Source organism: Patagioenas fasciata, chromosome 3, assembly GCF_037038585.1.
Source record: "Patagioenas fasciata isolate bPatFas1 chromosome 3, bPatFas1.hap1, whole genome shotgun sequence".
Classification (NCBI taxonomy): domain Eukaryota; kingdom Metazoa; phylum Chordata; class Aves; order Columbiformes; family Columbidae; genus Patagioenas; species Patagioenas fasciata.
In genome coordinates, this window is record NC_092522.1 from 35541605 (window position 1) to 35561259 (window position 19655).

Below are 19655 nucleotides of genomic sequence, written 5' to 3' on the forward strand. Positions count from 1 at the left end.
AGCTCAGTAAATTCATAGAGTTGCTTCTTACGATCACATCTTCAGGGACATAATTGATACTTTTGCCATGTGTCTAGGATAAACTAGATACTTCTTTGAGAGGTAAAACTGCTGCTACTTGAGTGGCTCTTGTTACAGCTGGGCTGTTCTCTTGCTACCTTCATTAGGAAGGCAGCATCCATATTCTCTGGTTAATTGCGTTACGTGGGAACAAAATCACTGGAGTTCACTTTTTTCAAGTTACTCCTGCTGCCATGATCTGACCTATACCGCTTGCTCCAAAATAGATTTATTGCTTAGGGTTGTATAAAGAAATACCTTTGTGATGGAAGTGGTTTTAGACTTGATGATAACGGATATTTCCACACTTGTTGACCTCCTTGGGCTCAGGTCTCTGTGTATCCTTGGAGTTTTACAGCAGTGTAAAACAGTGCTTTTTACCTTCGTAACACTTTACAAATATAAACTATTTACTGTCTGCTTTAGATGGAGTTACTCTTGATTTTGCTGGACTTTTGTAGGGGCCTGTGATGGAGGTGTATAAATGCTATTTTTTCTCATTTCTGCAAGGCTGAGTAATGGAGCATGCCCTGGTGGAGTGGGCTGCCCAGATCTCTTTTGGAAGGTGTTGCTGTAGAGTTAGTATTTCAGCTTGTTCTTTATTTATTTTTCTTGCCCTGGTGTAGTGTCAGTTTGAAAGAGTATCTGCAGACATTTGCTGACCCCAATAAATTGCAGTAAGTTAAAGTTAGTTATTTTCAGTTCTGAATTTCCTTTAATTAGGGACAAATTTCACTGCTTCTAGTTGGTTGGATGTACTAGTTTTAACCTCACTAACAATGCCCCCTTTAAGCCTACAAGATGGATCCACTAAAAGAAAGGACTATGTATTTATTTTCTAAGATTTATACAAGTGAGACCCTTCCATTTCCCCATTACACTGCTGCTTATTCTCAGTCCTGCTGGCAGTGTACATCTTGTGAATACATAATACAGAGACTTATGGTTTCAGTACAGTTTTTTTCACCCTCTCTTTACCTTTTTAGCCAAGTTTCTGCTCACAGAACATTCAAAAGGCCCAGTTTTGCACTTCACATCACCCAAATCATCTACTGATACTGACAGACTTTAATTAGCCTTACATCCTAATGAGAGGGGAAGAAAGCTGGTAAGCCTGTGTCCAACCTTCTTTTTATCAGAGTACATGGCAGTAAATGAAGAAATATTCATTTTGGCCCAAGTGCTTTCTCTGATTTGTATCCCAGGCATAGCATCTACCTGCTCTAAGTTCCTTTCAGCAGTGTGTTTGGGAGTATGTTGGTGAAGGTTAGGGGCTAATTTAAATAAACTTTCCAAACTGTTGCGGTTTTGTGTGTGTGTTGTGGTGGGGATTTTTTTTGTGTGTGTGGGTGTTTTTTTTTTGTTTGTTTGTTTGTGGTGTTTTGTTTGGTTTTGTGTCTGTTTTTGTTTTTTGTTTGTTTGTTTTTTCCCCTGGGAAATGTTGGGAGAACAGTTTGCTTCCTAGTCCATCTGGTCTTCTACACTTCTGGATTAATTGTGGCAAATAGTTTTGCAGAAGTAGTTGAAATCTGGAGTGGAGGTGGGGGCATGTTTTAAATAACATTATTACTGTAGATGTGATTAACACTTCTAGGTTGTGGAATCCTTGTTATAAATAAAGGATATTCAGCTAGTGGTTTTAATTAAAAAGTGTGCTGCTTTTATTTTTGGGAGTGGGGGAGAGGTGGAGAGAAGCATGCAAAGCAATATGCAGCCTGAATATTGTGTTTGGTCATTTGTAGTATTTGAATAGTTTTAACTGATTTTAACCAGTAACTTCTTGGAGCTTTATGATGACTGCTTGCTTGCTACATGTACTTGTTTCTGCTACAAAATAATGATAGAAGTAAAAATAGTGTTCTAGGTTGGGTCTTTTACTGACACATGGATTTCCACCAGCTTAGCTAAAATCAGCAATCTCATTTGTTATGACCGTGATCTGAAATCTGGGTCTCGTTTTGAGTTCTGTCACAAAATCCTTGTATAAAGCTGGGCAAGTCTCATTCAGTACCTCCATTCCCCACCTGTAAAATGGGAACAGGGTGTGTGTTTCTTGGTCTCAGTTTCCAATAAAAAAGCCTCTTATTAACTGCCTGGGCAGCACTTGGCATTGTGTGTGTGTTGTGTGGTTTTTTGTTTGTTTGTGTGGATTTTTTGTTTGTTTGTTTTTGGTCAGGTAAACAATGCAAATGAGGAATGATATTAAACTGGCTACTCTAAGGCTTCATCTGGGCTCTGAACATCAAACTAGTCTTGCTTTGTGATTCTTATCCTTACTATCATGTGCTTGCCCATGAGAATACAGCTGAAAAACGTCATCAGATGGAAACTGTTTTGAGCAGCAGATGTGGTTTTCACTCTTATCACTGAGACTTACTCTTTGTCATCTGTCAGCTCCACAGAGCTGCAGGAATGGGAAGTATCAGACAAGATTAATTTGTGCCAGAAACTAGCATGTTCTGAGACAAGAAGACACTTTTGGGTGCATCATGTGGTTTGGGTTAATTAAGGGTGGGTGAAGAGATGTTGAGTGCTTTGTCTTTGCATCAAATCCTATTTGTTGGATGGTGGTGGAAAATAGGTCCAGAGAGTTGTAGTGTGAAGCGACTCTGTGTTGGGATACTTAAACTGATCTTCGGGTGGAACAGACAAGGCAATTTTTGCAGGAAGGCCATAGGTCGGTGGCATATAGTATCCAAATGTCTTTGTGTTCCAGTGATTTGGTGCCTTTTGATAAGGAAGGGGAGGAAATTGAGAAACACAAGTGGGTTAGGGGCAGTCTGAGTACTTTTAAGGGTTAGGGAATTGCTGTGCTTCCACCTCTATGGCCTATGGATAAATGGAAGTCTCCATAATCTGGGCCTTTCAGTTTAGCCTCTCTCAGCAGGAAAGGCTGCACAGCAGCAGGTTTACGAAGTCCTGTTCTGATTAGGTGCTGGGCCATGCCGTTCCAGCTTCACATGGCAGTGTGATTCTACTCTTTTGTGCCCCAGCCATGAGTCTGAACAGTGGTGGGTGTATTTCCCACCCTGGCTGGTCAACTGGCCACCCAGCCTCTTCCCTATTGAAGCTGAGCAAGGGCAATTCAATGCATGCTTTTCTTCACCAAAGGACTAAAAAAATAGCTCAGAAGACTTCTTTCTTTCTCCTAATTGGGCAGAAATACCCTGGCTTGTGCAGACTCCTGCGTTGCTGCAGTGAATGCCCTCTCCCAGCCACCCTTGGATCATGGTACTTGGACAGCAGCATCATTACATGCAGGCCCTGTTGCCAGCCACTTGCTATTTAATGAAAGTTGTGCATGTCCTGAAAAGACTGTGGCTACTGCCACGCTGTTAACTTCAGCTGATCTGGCTTTTTTGGTAATGCTGAGAGCACGAGGTCAAGTAAAGCAGGGCATCTTTTGACAGCTCAAGGTGAAGGCACCAGGGGACTGCAAGGGTCGGCTGGGGTGTAAGGAAGGCCATGGTGTCATGAAGACTCCTTGGAGCCACAGAGCTCTTTCCCAGGGAATGAGACTAATTGTTCCCGGCACATTATATAAACAGAGGGGAAGTAAAGGGTCCATTCTCCTGTCCTGTTTAGCGGGACTGGCTGTAGCTCCTTTGAAATCTACTTTCAACAGCTTGAGAAGTCAGAATGCAGCATTTGCAGGGAGAGATCACAAGAGATGTGTCTTGGAGAGCAGCTTTGGGTTGACCTGGTGAGCAACCCAAATTGTCCTTATTTATGTGTGGATAGGTGGCTGATAAGGAAAGCCTTGTTTTAAAGTACAAGGCAGAGAGTTTGGGTACATGGGTGTATTTCCAGTTACACTACAAAGTCACTAGGTAGCTCTGAGCATGTTGTGAAACATTTCTGCCATGGTTTACCTGTATGTATGAGTCGATAATATCAATATCCTTGACTTTTGGAGGCTTAATGCTTTATTTTAAATGTTTTGAGATGCTAGGATGAAAAAGGCCAGCGCAGAAGACAAAAACATATCCTGTGCTAACATTTGGATTTCTCACTGCAGACGCTGTACCCTTTTGGTGTGATGGGTGAGTGGAATTTTGTCTCGTCTTGACACTGAAAGTGGCCTGGGTGCAGTGTGAGCCATGATCTGGGCTTAGCTGTGTAACATCAGACACAGCAGTTCTCCTGCTGCATATTTGAATGCTGGCATGTTGGTTGGACTGGGCCTGGTAGGGTGCTAGGCACTCAAAGCTTGCTTTGGGCTGATACTGGTTGCACAGACGCTGCAGGATAGTACTTGCCATATGTGACCAAGTACCAGCATGTGACCCCTGGTATGCTGGGGTCTGTGCTTTGGGCTACTACTGGTTCCAGGGTGAGATTTCAGTATTCTTAGCACAGCTGGGCTTTGCCCTTGCCTGTCTCTCCAGGACTTGACAAATAGCTTCCAGATAGAGAATGTGTGAGCTCATGAGTCCTTTTCACCTCTTGGCCTCCCATTTGAATCCAAGCTGTGACAGTCCCTGAAAATTGTTATCATCTGTTTGCCTGTCTGAGCTTGCCTCTGTGCTGTGGGGGTGCTGGAAAACCCACTGCTGGTCTCTGCCCTGGCTCTTCCTCTCCAGAGTGACTGAGCAGAGTTCAAGGACCTGTGCTGAGCGTAATGGCTTACACCATTTCCTAAGCGGCCCAGTGCCAGGACTTGCTTTTCCCAGGTGTGAAAAGTTGGGCCATAGCAGTTCTTAGTCCATGACTGAAGTAGAGTGTTGAAGCAATTAATAAGGAAACTGTTGCAGAAACTGATTGCGCCATTACAGAATGAGAAATCCTGCTTCTGGTAACCTTCTGCAATTTTGCTTTTATTTTTCATCCCCAGAAATACTCTACAGCAGCTGCTCCTCCAGCACAGAAGCCCCTGTCTGTCTCACCTCTGCCAGCATTTGGCACTGAAGTTGCCAGCAAAACAAATGCTATGCCTGGCTGCTGCAAGGCAATCCTAGCATGAGAAAGTTTGGGGCTGAAAATGATTGGTTAGATTGTCTGGTCTACTTGCCTGCAAGTTCTGCAGCAGAAGGCTCTGGGACTTCAGACATGTGCCACAGGAGTGAGTGATGTGGCATGGTAGAGGTGTCTCATTCATTGTGTCTTTGGAGAAGCTGAGGAGATGTTCTCTTCTGGTTTGATGTGTGTTATACAAAGACTCTGGCTCAGTGCCACCCAGCTGCTATCTGGTTTGCTGCTCAAGGCATCAACAGTCTGACAGTGGCAGAGAGAGGGAGGGTGGGAAGAAAGATGTGCTGTCTGGGAGGTAGAGACTCAATAGCAAGGGAAGGCATGAGGAACCCCACCCTGCCCTGAGGAGGTGATTATGATTCTGCGAGGCAGCAGATACCTGTGCTGCTTTCTCTATGTCCCCAAAGTGTTCCTGGATGGTTATCTAATCCATGCAAAAACATACTGTAATGGAAGTGCCTGAGTGCTCTCAGGGCTGTATGAATCAGAGCATAAAAGAGCAGTAACCCATGTAGAACATGGTCTAGCTGCTTCCTAGAAAGGGTAATGATTTCCTATTCTCTCCTGAAGGAGGCATTTGAGTTGACTATGTCTTCACTGATGGTAAGGCTCATGTGCTGCCTTGGTACCGGCTTGTAAATGTCAAGGGTAAGGCAGGTAGGATAATCCAGTCCTATTCCTAAACTTTCAGTGTCAATCAGCATGACACAGGTTAGAGCCTTCTTACAGAATGATTGAGGTTCGAAGGGACCTCTGGAGGGCATTTTGTCCAACCCCTCTGCTCAGTCAGGCTTACCTGGAGCCAGTTGCCTAGGACTGTGTCCAGCTTTTGAATATCTCCAAGGATGGAGATTCTGCAGCCTTCCTGGACAATGTCTGCCAGTGCTTAGCCACCCTCAAGAGTGTTTCCACCCACCAGCAAAAGTGTTTCCTGAGTGTCTTCAGCCTGTCAAGGTCTTCAAGGTCTCACTGGTATATCAGCTGCTCTTCCCTGATTTGTGTTATCAGCAAACTTGCTGAGGGTGCACTCTGCCCCATCGTTTAGATCACTAATGAAGACACTGAACAGGACTGGATCCAATATTGACCGCTGGGGTACATCACTGATTGCTGGCCTCCAACTAGACTTTGTGCAGTTGATCATAACCCTCTGAGCTTCACTGTTCACCTCACTGTCTGCTTATCCAACCTGTACATCAACAGCTTCTCTATGAGGATCTATGTTCTCTGTACATTGTTGAAATACAGAATTAATTTCTATGCAAGTCTACTCCAATTCTGTCCTGCTCCATGACATCTGTTAATATGATGTTCACTTTTCAGGTGTGCTGCTAGCAGACTCTTATTCTGATGACACATCTCTCTTTGGATCTCTTTCACCATTGTGTCAGCCCTGGCGCAGAGTATATTGGCTTCTCCATCCCTAGGGCCAAACACTTCTGCTCTTTATCCCTTCCTGCCTTGTTTTGCCTGAGTGCATTTTTGATCTGGTTTTGTAACACATGCAAAGGGGTAACAGTTCAAGAGGGAGATGGACAAGTGAGCCACTATACGAGTGCTTCTGTCTGGAAATATTTATCCCTTTTTTTTCCCTGGGGTATCTGGCCAGATAACTGTGCCTTTTTTTTTTTTTTTTTTTCCTGGGAGCTTGCATGTTGGTGAATATAGCTATTTGGACTACCATGGGACCTAAGTACCACCTGGGATGTCTCTAAGTGTGAGCCAGTAGTTACAGCATCTGCTGAAACATCTGAAACCTGGTTTCTTGAGGTGCTGCATTGAATCATGAGAGTAGAGATTAGGATGGTCACAGTGATTTGGAGTGCACCAGAGAGCTTGGTTGAGGGAAAGGAAGATGAGGGAAGGAAATTAGATGTAGCTGAAGTTTAGGAGAGTATGTGTTGAAGGCAAGAGAGATCTGTGGGACAGGAAGGGAAAGAGGAGGGTAAGAATTAGTGGAGACAGCTAGAGAGTCATTTTGTTCTACTGAGATTCCCGAAGGGACAATAATAGCACCTGGCAGCAGTGGCAGCAAATTATGAGCCCAAGGTTAAAGCCAAAGGCTTATCATTTAGATTGGCAGTCTTGCTGGCTACCTTCCCAACCCTGCTGTCTTTCTTTTTTCTGTAAGCTCTAAAGCCTGGTAAGAAGGTATTAGACTAAAGCTGATTCTTTGGCTGCAGACCAGAGAGAGGAGATCAAATGGGCATATGGGCACCACTGGCATGTGTCCTTGGGCTGTGACTTAGGGAGAAGTTCTGAGTGCTACTGATGATACTGTGCAGGACTTGAACTCTGTGTGTGTTTCTGAGGGGTAGGTAGGTAGGCCCAAAGGGAGCAAATTTGGAAAAAACAAAAGGTGTTCCCACCTGAAAGTGGCTGCCAGAATCTTTGCATGTGGATAGACAAGGTTGGGGTCTTGACCTCTAGCATTTTTCTCTCAAAGAACAGTTCCTACTGAGCTAGTGGAAGGAAAAGCTCAGTCTGCCCTATCTACTGGCACTACTTTATGGTGGGCTGCCAGCAGGCTATGAAAAACATCATCCAACGAAACCTGGAGATCCTGACTGCAGCAACAACACAACTGGTTAAAATCTGATTTGAGGTGGGATGAATGGCAGTCATGGAGTGGGTGCTGCGTTGCATACTCAAGGGTGGCCACCCTGCAGCATGTGGATGTTCTGTCTCTTGTGTGTTGGTGGTTGCAGGTCCTTTTTGAAGAAGGTTTCCTAAGGGATGTTTTGTTTCTTGTTTTGACACAGTACAGTGCAGAAGGATAATGCTGACATGTTCTCTGTCCCACTTTCTGAATTCAACCCAAGTAGCCTCAAGAGCTTGGCAGATTAAGAAGTTTTTCTGCAACCTGCTTATACTTTCCAGCAAGACTAGTTAGTAGATGTTGTTTGGAAGTGAAGGTAAGGACCTTCTCTACAGTGCTCTCCTCTGGAATAGGGCTGGATTGTCCTCACCTCTCCCAGCCTTGGTGTGTCTGGAGTAGAAGGGCTGCCTGGGCTGGGTCCCGGTGTGGCTCTTGAGTTGTCCAGATACCTCTCCCTTCCCACTCCTCCCTCAGCATGTGGCTCATTCTGATACAAATATCTCATCATTGCCTGGGGAGGAGTGTGCAGGCAGCTTCACCATATGCTGTCACTGCCTATATTGTATTTGATCCGCAGATGAGTGGATCTCTCTTCAGGCATTATAAGTTATGTCTTTTGCTTGTGGTAGTGATCTCTGAAAAAGATAAAGCCTTACAGTTTACCTCTTTAGAGGATAAGTGAGGTGAGCTTGAGGAGACTGGAAAGGGTAAATGGCTATTTAGTACCAAGCTGGTTATTCTTCTTGTAGTCCAGAAAGCATCTGATGATGGTGGTGGTTTTCTGCTTGCTTTTCTGATTTTTATATAGACTAAGAAACTGAAATGAGCAGAACAGATAGGTTAGGCTTTTTCTTTTGTTCATACCCTGCTACCACTACTAAGCACTGAATTCTCAGCTTAAGCACTTACACAAGTGACCGGTCTCTTAGAACTCAGAACCCACAGGCTATTACTGCATAAAAATCAGATGGTAAGAAACTTGTGCAAAAGACTACACAGAAGTGATGGTAGCAAGGAATAGAAAGCAAGAACTTTTTTCCCTTTGCTTTCCACTGGCCCTGCTTAGGCCCCTATCTCTGAAGTAGGACACCTTCCTCATCCAGCACAACTTGACACTGGTGTTTAAGAGGTGACACAGGTGTGCTTTGCACCTTGGAGTCACGCTGTGGGGCACTGCTTGTGAGTGAGAAGGAAGGAGGGAAGTGGTGGTTTGGAAGCAGCAGAAACAGGGCAGTCATGTGATGGTGCAGATTAACTATTAATGCCTGGCGTTTGTGCTCCAGTTTTGCCATTGCAGACTGAAAGCAAGCAGCTTGTCCTTTAGCACGCCTGAGACTTGAAAATGCAGCAGCCATTACTATTCAATAGGCAGAAGCTGGCTGAACTTTTAGGGCCAAGCCTGTGACTAGAGTAAACACTCTAGGAAATACTGTTTTTGAGACAAGCTTTGGTATGGTAGGATAGCCAGCCTGGCTGTCAACAACGCAGCTGTCCTTGGCGTGGGCTGGCATTTGGCTCTGATTTTCTGCCTTTGCTCTGAATAGCTGGCTCTCCATTGTTGGCTCACATGAGAACTGCACTGCTGGGCTCTTCTTGTGCTTTCTTTCAGCCTGTTGATGTCAATGGGAGTTTTGGGCATTGGTCCATGGCTCATCTCACAGGAGGAGGCACTCAATAAAAGCATCTACTTCTCAAGTAGATGGAGACTGAGCAAATTCACTTCTAAAACTCCCAGCCCTTCTCGAGAGCTGTGTTCCCAGACACATGCTTCTTGTTGAGCTGCAATTGGTTTTGAGGAAATGGTGACTGAGTCAAAGACAAACCGTCCCTCTCCAAGCCAAAAACATATTAATTACTTTTTTTCTAAATTTAAGGTTTCAAAAGCATAAATGTCCTGGGGGCCACAGGTAAATTAAAAGCACAAATTAAGATACTTAATGGGAAACCCTAGCAAGTTTGCTGGTTTTCCTCATAGAAAATAATCTTTTCAATCTCCTGTTGGACTTTGCTCATACAAAACAATTTCCATAGGAATGAATTTGCAAAACTGAGGATCCTCTAGAGTGGTAGGACCTTAATGCTAATGAAGTCTGTGGTCATGTCTATGCTGGGGCAAACTATATTTTTAGTTCTAAAAATGTGCTTGTGTTTTAAAATCCTGGCATAGCTTTGCAAGCTATAATTTCACCTTCATATGTTTGATTATAGAAAAAATGGGTTGAGCAGTTATACAAAGGATAAAACTCCGAATCACTTTGCAAGTTACCTTGTAATCCTATTGTAAGCATGCTCATTTTTGATGGCATAGATAAGTTATTTGCCTACCTGTGGAGATTTTAGGAACTCCCTGTTGCTTCAGAGGCTCCTATAGGCTCTGGTGTGATGGTATGTGGGCATAATATGACTAAGAAACAAGGAACAAATAAATTTCCAAATTGCCAAACTAGTAGATCTGTGCAATTCTTAGCATAGGTAGAAATATCCTTAAAATGTGGCCAGTGAGATGTCTTGTTTTCTCACTGCTGTAAACATGTTTCTTGTCCCTTTATGGGTGGTATAGTTTGTGGCTGGGGGAACCACCATAGGTAATGGAATGCCCTGGGTTTGTTCAGTAAAGTCTGTTGCTGCTATTGTTTGCTGTATGTGCAGGAAAGACAAGCCTTGCACAAGAGTGTGGTGTACCTGGCTAGATACGGCTATATGACTGTATATTGAGCATACCTTAATGTAAGTCTTGAAACCTAAGCTGTGGTGCTTTGGTCAGAGCTCTGATTGGAATGGTGAGTTCACGATATGTGTATTTTCATCATAGTTCTGAATTGTGTGCTACTAAATCAAGCTCTTAACTTGTTTCCAACTTAATATAATTTCCTGTCATCCTCTGAATAACTCTGCCAGCTCTGGTTTCTAAGTTTTTTTAGAGGAATGAGTGTAATTATGAGCAGTGAAAGTGGTGCTCTTGGAAAATATTTTTTGAGCAGAGAGGCTTCTAGTATGACATCTTTTAGTATTCTTGCATCTTTCATCATACACCTAATGTTCAAGTCTGATTGTTACAAGAAGCATGAAAGGTATTTTTGATGTGCTGATTCTTCCTGTCTGCGTTTTGCAGACTCTTTTACTATGGGCAGTTATGCTAAAACAGCCTATGGAAAGACCCTAGAGATGAGTGAAACAGTAAACCACAAGAAGCTGAAAAAAATCAGATTGCTATCTCATGATGGGCTGCTGGTAGGGTTAGAAGCAGAGAGCAGCAGTAACTGCTGCTCCAACAGAGGCTGGCCTGTGTTTCTTGGTCCACTGTATAAAACTCTGTACTGAGTTGAGATACTGGTTCATTTGCTTTCCAGATGCAAGCATCCAAATCCCTCAAACACCCTCAAAACTATTCATATAAATGTGGTATAAATTTTTGCTTTTGTTATCAACCTTTCTCTGCACAGAGGATCTTAATGAACTTGGCCTTGAGACATTCAGGTTGGCCTTTATTCTCTGCTCTTTCTTCTTTTAATTAAATAATCTGAACTCCTGCCCTTCTCCAGTGTGGCAGGTGAATGAGCCCTCTTGGTTCTAGGACATGACTGTTTTGTAAGCATGAGATAGGTCAAAATCGTGAACTGAAAAAAGGAAACACTGGAATGATTTGTATGTTAAAATTGTGTGTGTTATGAGCACTGGCATGTGTTATACAGGCTCTGATAGAGATCTTATTGAGTTGAAGGTTTATTTCCAGCTATTTGCAAAGCAGATCTTGATGCAGACAAAGGAGTGGCATACATGAGGTCAGCAGTTCTCACACTGGTTCTTTGGGCACAGCTGTAAGGGTTGCTGTGCTCTGCTGACACCTGTTCAGAAGGGTGCTGGCCTGCTTCTGGCTCTGAGCTGGCACATCACTGCTCTTGCACAGGGGAGGTTTGAACATTTGGCAGGAATAATGTGTATCCTGTGCTGGAACCCATGAAGCTCAGTGCATTGCAGCATTCAGGGAAAAGCACTGTTTGCTGATATACTTTTAGTGTTGCTTGTGTTTGGGAGGCCTTCCTGGACCAGATTCTGTCTCATCCAGACCCATGTGCAGCCTTGAGGGTGTGAGCAAGGGGGATGCAACAGAGTATTGGAATCCACAAGTGCTGATCACCGGTACTGAAGGGAGCCATGTATCTATTTAAGAGGTTAAGGACAAAACACCAGGTGGGGGATACTGGCTCCTCTGAAATACTTGCAAACTGTTCACATGGGTACAGGCCTAGGCCAGCTGTTCCAAATTCGGTAGGTCAAACCCCATCACAGGCTCTGAGCTTTAATCCCCAAACACCCACCCCAGGCCCCATGTGCTGTGAGGCAGGTGTAGACAGGCACTGCATGTGGGCATGGGACAATGTTCTCCAAGCACTGTGGTTAGTTGTGTGCTGCATAAATGGCTTAGCTCCCTGGAGAAAGAGGCCTTTTTAGTATTATCCAGCTAGCCACTTCAGCATGTTCCCTTGTCACTAATGTGTATGTGACATTCAGCAAGGTGGGGGAGCAGCGGGACAAGTACGTGGTAGGGTATGTAGGAACAGTTGGGTTACATCATAATTTCTCTCTGTGGTTATTAATGTTCTACTATTCCCACTTCATGGATGTCTATTTGAAGACAAAAAATGGTCTCTCTGGTTTGTGAATCGTATTCTGTCCTGTAATTTCTAACATAGTACTAGTTTATGTAAAATTATTTTCATGTGCTCATGCAAACAAATGAGATTTCACATATATAGTCATGTCAAAGGACAAGATGCTGAAATATGCTGTGGGGCTGTGCAGACATAACATGTACATGTGCATGAGTGTCTTGGGAGGAGAAAGAGTAGGCCTTTGTGCCCTGCGTTCAGACTCTGTGAAGCCTGAGCAAGCCTCATGGCTTGAATGTTTGCTTGTTTGTTTGAGACAGGCTTGTTTGGGCTTCCCAGAGCTCTTTATGCAGTCAGTCTGCATTTGGCTTTTTCAAATTTTGTACACTGTCCACAAATCCAAGTTCTGATCTGAAGATGTGACCTTATGTGTTTTCTGCTTAAAGTTGTGTTTGAGTGCTCCCAGCAGCACCAGCTGAACCCCAAGACAAGGGTTCTCATGGGGTAATGTCCTTTGTACTCGGCTGGAGAGAGGGTGGGAGGCAATTCAGTCACCTTTGGAGGTTTCTAGTTTGAAGAACAGGCCATACCTGACTTCCATGCCACTGAAAAATCCTCATTTAGTGCAATGAGTGTACCCCATGTTGCCCTATTTTTGAGAAGCTCCACTAAGACCAACCCTCTGTCTAAAAATCTGCTGAAAAAGTGCATATTCCAAGTTCTCCTCAGAAAAAGCCATTGATCTCCATTGGACATTTTTTGTGGGGGATTAGATAGATACAGTGTGGGTTTTATACCTCCTGAAAAGTCCCTTGTGCTAACTATAACCTTTAGGGCAGGTTTTTGGGCTGACAGACACTCAGGGCCAAGATTTTTATACTTTTAAACATGAATACTTGATATCAACATCTAAAACATTCAAGTTGGATCAAAAACATGAAGAAATTGGCTTAAAAATCCAGAATTGACACAATTTTGAGCTCTGTGTGTAGGGGGGATGTATTGTGTGTTTGTGTGTTTTTGTTTGTTTGTTTGTTTTCTTCTGTGTGTACAGCTACCCTTTCCTCTGTCAGGGCAAATGTGTGAGCATGGAGTCTCTTCCAGAAATCTGATGTCCCAGATGCCTCAGCTGTTCACTTTCTGGCTGGTATGCACAAGGCCTCATGGCTTACACAGCACCTTCAGAGAGACTGTCTTGTAGTTTTTCAGTTAGCTGAGGATGATGTGAATGTAATCGGTCACATGCTCTGGTAGCACCTGTGTGCTTTAGGTTTGGAGCAGCTATCTGTGGATTCTCTTCCTCTTTGTGTCCCTATAAAGTCACAGCTGGCAAGTCTGTACCTTTCACTGATTTTTTTTCTTCTTTGCCGGGGTGTACAGCTGTGTGACTTTCAGAGCCCCGTGTCTCCCTGCTTAGAGGAAACTGTGTTTACTCTATTGCATGACTCGTGCTAATGTTGTCTTCCTGGTGTGCTCCAGGGCAGCATTTAAACAGCAAATGGTGGAAGTGTCTGGGGCTGCTTGTTTCAAGCCCCCAGTATTGCTGTCTCCCATGTGCTGCAGCAGCACTGAGGGGAATGGGATAAAGCTGCAGGAGGCAGTGTGCCTTCTGCCCTAGCTCTGCCATGGTAGAAGTCTGCAGGGAAGAGAGGGGTTTTGGAGCCATGTCTGAGACAAGGCTTCAGTTAACAGTCACAAGCTGGGACCGCAGAAGTGAGACAAGCTAGAGAGACATCAGAGATATGTTAGCCTAGACTGGACATTCCCTGTGGATAGCTTTGGAGCTGAGGCCAGGAATGAAGGGAGGAAACAGTCACGTTGGCAACCCTGAGTTAAAAGCCTTGTAAGCTTTTTCTCAGGAGCTGCTACCATGCCTGCCAGCTGTGAAACTAGACCTACGCCCTCCTCCCTTCTCAGGCTCTAGTGAGCAGGAGGGGCAAGCCCAGCTCTTGAACTTTGGTAACTTTGGCATGTGCAGATGAGTGATAGTGAATTAATGAATCAGTCCCTTTCTTTATATTTTTGTTACTCTGCAGGTGCTGGAGTTTTCAGTCAGATCTGTTTCCTGCACAAATGGAGCTTTGCATTTTTTTCAGGCCTCAAAGAAAACTCAGCAAGGGATTTCGGGTTGGCGAGGAGTGAATAGATGAACCATCTGATGTACCCTGCAGATCAGCAGACTCAGACTGCCAGACCAGCAGTCAAAGTGGCTGCTGAGCCAGAGATGCTCCATACAGAGTGTTCACTTCCTCCATCCCCAAATTCAAATCAAAGGGCTAGTGGTAAAAGTGCCAAGGCAAATGTGGCCTATTTTCTGTGCCTAGGGAGTTGAGGCTTCTGTGCAAATCCAGAGCATATCTGGAACACCATATGTCACAAAGGTGACAGAGGAGCAGTAGAAAACCAGTCACCTATGGGCAGACAGTCTATTTGCTTAAACCATGCCTCTGTAAGTAGGTAGCTGTGTTTGCATTAGCTGTGGCTCTAGTGTGATGTTCAGGCTGAACTTCAAACAGCAGCCTGTAATTTGGATAACTTTATCTGCTCTTGGGAGTGGTGGGAATTTGGGTGCGGTGCCAGGTGGCAGACTGTGCTGGCCAGGCTTCAGCTTGCACTCTTCTGTAGCAGGCATGGATCAGGCCCAGCAGCGGATGCCATTCTGTGGTGATCACCTGTGCATCTTTCCAGACTGAGATGCCACTGGCTTGTGCTTAATTAGAGAGCAGTCACTTGTGCGATTGACTTGCTGTTCTGCCAGTTAAGACTGACCTGTGGTTCGGGGTCATTTTATATTTGCTGTAGGCTCTCACCCATTTCTCTTCAGTAGTGACCTGAGACCTTCCCAGTAGTGCACAAAATGAGGTCACTAATGACACCACAGTGGAGGGGATTTTGGTGACCACCGGTGGTGTTTTGTTGTGCTTTTCATATTCCACCATTTGCTGAGTGTGTGGTCCCAGGCAAATCCCTGCAGTACTTATTTTGTAAGGCCATGTCTGTGGTGTGGTTTTGTTTGTTTGTTTGTTTTAATTTGAATTTTTTCTCAATGATTATTTAATAATCAACATTTCTTCTGCTGCCCTGTCTGGAGATGCTAAGTGGTCAGTGTTTGCACAGTATGGAGGCTGTGGATTCATGGCACTTGCTGACAGAGGTCTTGCCTGGAAAACTGGGGCTCAGGTGTCTAATAGAGACGGGGACCCTTTACAACAGCGTTGAGAGACCTGATCTACTGGTGTTTTTGAAGGTATTTCAGACAGATTGAGCATAGATGTGGCAAAAAACCCCCATTAATGACTAACTCAACTGAATATGAAATAGAACTTTCTAGAAAGTTATTTCTGAGGCTTTTCATGGTATTCCACAGTATCACCACAGCTTACAGTCTTTGGGTGCTGGGGTTTGTTTTTGTAGGAGGGGAATGTTGGCCAAACCACTTGAATTAGCTTGTATTTTGAAGTGCTGTGAGGCAGTCTGCAGGCTGTGACAGATGATAATTGTGATTTAAAGCTGTGGCTGAAATAACAGCCCTCCTGGTGCTGCCCGACTGCAGCGGCTGGGCAGAGAGCTAGTGTCCACGTCTGGCACGTGGATGGGCTGGGTAGTGGCCTTGTGCTCCTGGGCCCAGACAGTGGTTGCTCCCCTGGCATGGGGCATCTCTGGCTGAGAGCTGCATGGGGTGATGCAAATGCAGAGTGCCCTGAGGTGATTGCTGGGAAGGCCTGGCCCCTTGTTTCTCTGCTGATTAAAGTCATGTGTGCCTGAGAGCCTGAGCCTGGCTGGGGGGTAAGGTCAGCTGGAGTTGCTTCAGCTTTACAGCAGTAAGGAGGAGCCTGTGATCTACTCTTCTTCCTCACAGTTTTTGTTCTGCAGAGCTAAGAGGTGATGCCGATGCCCTAGCAGCACTGCTTGGTGCCAAGGAATTTAAAAACCCAGTCCAAACCCAGCCTACAAAATAGCTTTAAAAGTGGGTTTTTTTGTGTGTGTTTTTTTTTTTTTCTTTTTTCTTTCACTTGTTATCTTCCCAAACCAATTGAGAAGGTAGACTTGGAATTGTCCCTGCAGAATGCTCATCACCATGTTGGTGAAAGGACAGAAGTCGCAGCCTGGCTCCCTCACACCCCACCGCATGGGCATGCAGCTCTACTTGCTTGGGTGGGAGATGTCTGCAAATGCAGAGGGTGCTGGGCTGCAGTGTTTTAGGCTGGAGATGCCTGGAGCTATTGGGACCAAAAGCTTCAGCCTCACTGCTGAGCTCTGGCTGGGGCTGTGTGGGCCTGCATGCCTGGCTTCTGGGAGTACTGCCTTTGGGGGTAGCTGATCCACTTCCATTAATTCAACCTGTGTTGTAAAAAGGGCCCTGCTGAAATCCCCCCTTCATCATGAGTCTGCTGCTGGTTTGCCTGCTTGTGCGCCTCTCCACTCTTTGTTGGCTCGCAGCTATGGGCCCATGGCCCCCCGGGCTGGCTGCCCTGTGCCACGCAGTGGGACTCGGTCAGGCAGAAGCCTGCAGCCACAGTGTGCCACACAATAGCCACTCTGTGCAGCTCCCTGACCTCATCTGCCCACTGTGCTGCAGCTGCGCCCCTGCCCTGTGCCATCCCCCTCGGCACACTTTCCCAGCCTGAGCAGTGATGGAGCAGGGGACAGGCTTTGTTCAGCAGCCAGCTGTGGGGAAGGCTGCTCCTCCTGGCCAAACCTGGCTCTGGGAGTGGCCTGGAAGGAGGTCGGGCAGCCTCCTGCTGTCAAATGCCTTCCCAGGAGAGAAGGACTTTGCGGCTGTGCTTCCCCCAGCCATCTCAGCATGTGCATGTGGTGCATCAGCGTCACTTCTGCACTGGTGTCTGCTTCACCTCCCTCTTACAAGAAGCATCTTGTTGAGGCCCCTTTAGCCCCCATATTGGGCCATGGAGCTGCTTCACTGCCTTGCTGTCATTTTTTTCTCTTTGTGGATATCACATCACTGGGCGCAGTTTCTCCCTTTGTATGAGCCTTCAGCTATGACTTAGAGTGCAATTTCACCTCACATTCTAATGTCTTCTTTTGGTTCTTCTGAACAAAGCATCATCAGTTTGCTTCTGTATTTTCTGTGATGGACATTCAAGCTTAGTCTGCCTTGTTGTTCTTGGAAGAATCTGGACAGCTGGGAAACTGGCAGGGTTAACTGCATGGAAGTAAAACAAGAGTTATGGAGTTGAGGAGATTTCTTCTTAAAATTTTGCTTAAAACTTTTTATCCTCTCAAGAGCTTTAATATGTCAACAAGTGACAGACACATCCATACCTTCAGTTGAAGTACACCAGCTCTTCTGTGAATGGTCCTCAGCAAAACTGACAAAAGGCAGACTTCTGGCCTGCTTGATGTTCTCTGGTCTTTGAGTCAAGTTACAGCACAGTTACTGAATACAGACTTTTTGTAAATTGCTAAGTCTTTTTTCTTAAACAAGTGAATTCCCTGCAAAATTCTGGAGGCAAACCAAGCTGATCATATTGAAGTGTGCTCATTTACTGTAAGTTAAATGAGTTAACTGAGAGTTCCTGTGCTCTCTTATATGAAATAGACTAAACTGGTTTGAAAAGAATTATAGTAGTTAAACTGTATCCAACTCTAGACAAGCCCTTAGGTTTAAAACTACAATCAGATAATAAAATTAAATAATAACAATAATGAGAAAAAACCCAACACCAGTAGACGAAAGAGTGGTTGCTTTGTCCTGTGGAGTTAGTGAAAATGAAACCATTGTAAAAATAGAAATGTGCATAGGAAAAGCAGCTGTAAGATGAAAGGTGTTTATTAATATACAAACTCTTATTTTGCATTTTACACTCATTTAAAAGATTGATCAAACTCTTAAATATTTGAAAATTAAGCTGTAATGCCTGCCTTTAGAACTCTGCCAACAAACAGTTTAAATATTTATTTTTGAACTGCAGTAGTGTGACACAAATTGATCCTTCTTGAGGATTTCACTATTTCTAGAATGACTTTGCATTAAGAACACCTATATTTTGTTTGTTAATATATATTACAATCATCTGGATGATGCAGTTTGTATACAATAGTTCTGGATACAGTAGCTTGTGTGCGTAAGCAAATATGTGTGCCCCACTTTCCATCTGTCTTAGTTCAGAACTGATCAAGTCAGTTTTAGAGGACTTGGAGCACTACTGCTTAACTGGAGACTAAGCAAGGCTGGACTAGAGAGCTGTGCTCTGAGAGAGACGGGGTGGTTTATCTCTGCTCTTAATGTGGTATTTTGATGTGGCAGTGATGTGCAGCAAAGCCACACGTGCCAGTTCAGGGGTTCATTACTACATGCCATTCCGTAAATATGTCACTTTCTAAATGATCATTTCTAGTCCCTGCAACTGTCTTTTGAATCCAGGTCCAGGATGGAGAGAGTCACTGGGTTAAAAACCGAGTATCTGTACAAGGGGAGGTGAGATTGGTGGGAAGGTTCTTAGGCGGAACTGATTCTGCTGTTTTCTGGGAGTTTAACCCTAAAATGTTCCAATTCAGGCTTATTTTTAGAGCATGGCATAACTCTTGTGCCCTCAAAAAGGCCTTCCACATTTCCTTAGTCATGTCATTTCTTCCTTTTAAGTAGAAGCCACAGTAGATCGTAAAATAGACTTTCCTTTGTGCAAATAATAGTGCTCCCAAACTGTAGGTTTCAGCTCTGATGCCAGCAGTCCTGTTGGAAACCAACAGGAGGGACTTTTTAATTGAAATAGGGAGGCTGAGCACAGATGCTGCCTCTCTTTCTTCCATTTCCTTTTCTGCAGGTGGAAGAAAGAATGCCAGAAACCAAACCCTAAGGTTTATTCTCAGCTCTGCTACTAACATTCTTCATGACCTTTGGCAAATCTCCGCTCTTCTCCTTGTCATAGCTCCCAAAAAAACCCTCGAGGAAATAAAACTGCACTTCCAGATTGGCCTAGTAGTTAGGAATAATCGTGGGTTTACTAAACTGAACGTGTCATTTTTCTTATAGGCTGTTCCCCCTGGCTTTCAGCTGCTGCAAGCCATGTAGCCAAATAAATGTTATTTCAGCTCTGTCTTGTATCTGTGTAAATAGGAGTTAATGAGTTGCTGCATCTCGTGGCTGGTTTGTGACGTGAAGGTCTCCAGAGGGGAGGATGAGGAGAGTCTGGCGTGGAAAGTCCCTGGCAGTTGCTAGGCAGCACTGCGTTGTAGTTTCCCTGTCCGAAAGTCTGCGCTCAGGTTTGGCAAGGAAAGGGAGAACTGAGGTATGGAAAACCATACAAAGATACTTGACTTCTTGTAAAGCATGGCTTTACTGTGCTGGGTGCAGAGAGCATGTGGCTGCAAGTGGGGTGGAAACAATTTGATTAAATAGAATAACATTCGATAACTAGTCTTCTCTTTATTCATTCTCAGCTGCAGGATCATGT

The 19655-nt window shown here is 44.6% G+C and overlaps 1 protein-coding gene across 3 annotated transcripts in view; it reads left to right on the forward strand.

The window, feature by feature from the left end:
* Positions 1 to 19655, forward strand: part of LOC136100143 (uncharacterized) — a 57414-nt gene that overhangs the window by 20072 nt on the left and 17687 nt on the right. The gene's annotated exons all lie outside the window — the stretch shown is intronic.